Source organism: Mus pahari, chromosome 14, assembly GCF_900095145.1.
Source record: "Mus pahari chromosome 14, PAHARI_EIJ_v1.1, whole genome shotgun sequence".
Lineage (NCBI taxonomy): Eukaryota > Metazoa > Chordata > Mammalia > Rodentia > Muridae > Mus > Mus pahari.
The window spans coordinates 55541085-55543531 of record NC_034603.1 but is presented as its reverse complement, the minus strand read 5'-3'; the positions used below and the strand labels follow the sequence as shown (position 1 = coordinate 55543531).

The following is a 2447-nucleotide window of genomic DNA, read 5'->3' as shown; positions in this document are numbered from 1 at the left end:
TTCTTTCTTCTTCTTCTTCTTCTTCTTCTTCTTCTTCTTCTTCTTCTTCTTCTTCTTCTTCTTCTTCTTCTTCTTCTTCTTCTTCTTCTTCTTCTTAATGACAAGAAAGGAGCATGATCAGGTCCCCATCTGGAACGTTCTCCCAGGCTGCTTTGTGGAAGGACTCAGGAGTGGAAGACACAAAAGCAGGGCTGAGAAGATAGATGCTGCTATCCAGTCGCTAATGAAGTATAATAGGCAAAGGGAGAAAGATTAGGGGAGCACGAGGCAAGGAAGGAATGGGGAGCACAGGGCATGGCAGACATGGGGAGCATGGGGCAGGGATGGGAGCATGAGACAAGACAGGCATGGGGAGCACACTTGCCTTCACCCTGGCACCATACCTGTCTCACTCACTTCCCAGCTCCTCTCTTCAACCCTAACAAATCCACTTTCCTCCACACTATTACCTCAGTGTTTCCTTGCCATCTCCCTTCACTTCATCTATCCCCATTCCTTTTATTCAGCAATGTCCTTCTTCCTCTAGCCTTAGATTATATGTCTGCTAAAGTCAGAATGCTCCCAGAAGAGCTCTCTGGACCATCTTCCGACGGGAGTCACTATCTAGTTCTCATTTCACAAATCCTCCAGTTCCACCTCACTCTTGCCTGTATATACGTCCTACGGAACCTTGTCAGCCAAGAGGCTTCTGTGCTGAGGAGTGCAAGGCAGCTGGATGTGACAGGCTCCAACTGTGTCTCATGATTACTTGACAAGCGTGCTGGCTAGTTTTATGTCAGCTCAACACAGAGTTGTCTGAAAAGAGGGAGCCTCAAGTCAGGAAGTGTCTTCATCCCTCCCATAAAAGGTAGAATTTCATCATAACTATATCAGAAAAAAATCCAAGGATTTGAATCAAGTCTTCTGAATTTCTTGTCAGATGAGGCAGAGCCTAAAAGTCAATGCTCTCTCACTCTCTTTCATCCATGTTCTCTTCTTTGCTCATTCTCTTTCTCTCCCTAATATTCATGCTCTCTTCTTTGTTAATGCTTGCCACCAAAGTATTTTTTCTAACCGTGCACAATTTTGATTCATAGAATTGCAATGAATATAATGTGCGCCTGCGTTGTATATCACCTCTGCGACTGGTCCCCAAAGCTTGATTCACTTTCCTAATTAGTGATGGAGGAGAGCCCAACATTCTGGGTGATGCCATCCCTGGGCTGTGGTCCTGGGTTCTATAAGAGAGGTGACTTAGCAAATCATTAGGAGCAAGCAAGTAAACAGCGCCCCTCCATGGCCTCTGCCTCAGCTCCTGCCTCCAGGTTCCTGCCCTGCTTGAGTCCCTGCCCTCACTGCTTTTGATAAGGAACTGTTCAATGGAATGGTGAGTGAAGGAAACCCTTCCCTCCCCACGTTGCTTTTGGCCATGGTGCTTCACCACAGCGATGGTGACCCTAAGACAACAAGAGACTATCCATCCTACACCTATTTGTTCACCCTGCCCCCCACCAAGAGCTCCATGCTAAGAACTCTCTATTATCAGATCCCGGGCCCTGCTGGGAACAAACATATTTGTAAGCCAAAACCTTGTTCCCAGGATCACGTGATTGAGTGATGGAGGAGGAAGCATTAGTAACATGAAAGGTTTATTAACACTGGGATGTTTTAAATGCATCAAAACTGATACAAAAAAGTAAAGACTGGAATAAGGGAGGCTGGAGACTGGGGTGCTCAAAGCACAGTTACAGGGATTTATGTGTGCCTTTCTACTTACCCTTCAGAAAATGAGAAATGAAGCTTTGTGGTTGATGTTCCCACTTTACTGACCTGCCAGTTGGGATCCTAATAAAACAAGTCACCTGCTTTTGCTGAAATCTCAAGGAAAATAAAACCTGAAATTTACTTGAGAGAGGCTCACTCAGTATCTTCCCACGGCCTTGCGGATTTGGACAGGCAGGTTACAAACTCTTCTGTGTGGCTTTCAGGCACCCGTGGGACTTCACAGGCTACCACACCACTGCCAGCACGGTGCCGGAAAGGCTGAGGCAGGAGGACCTTGAATTTGATGACAGTCTGAGCTACATAACAAGACCCTGTCTCGAGAAACAAAGCAGGAAAATACAAAAATAAAACACTGTCTCCTGCACGGGTGTGCCAATATCCACTTACCCGATTCTTCAGAGAGGAGGCAGCAGGTAGCATCGTGGTCTTCTCATGATGATGTCCACCATATGGAACAACTCAGTCTGAGCCCCGAATGCTTACAGGGCAGGGAGTCACTTCATGCACGTGGATCAGTCAGCCGTTTCCTTTAGGTTCATGCAGAAGACACCATGGAACCAGGGAACCTCACATGGGGGTCAGAGTTTGTCTTCCTGGGGTTCTCAGAGATCTGGGAGCTTCAGGTCTTCCTGTTTCTAGTGTTCTTGTGTGTCTACAGCACGACCGTGGTGGGAAACCTCCTC

The 2447-nt window shown here is 46.9% G+C and overlaps 1 protein-coding gene across 1 annotated transcript in view; it reads left to right on the top strand.

The window, feature by feature from the left end:
• The window catches only part of LOC110332351 (olfactory receptor 4D1), a 12180-nt gene that overhangs the window by 8942 nt on the left and 791 nt on the right, over positions 1-2447 (top strand). The window lies entirely within an intron of this gene.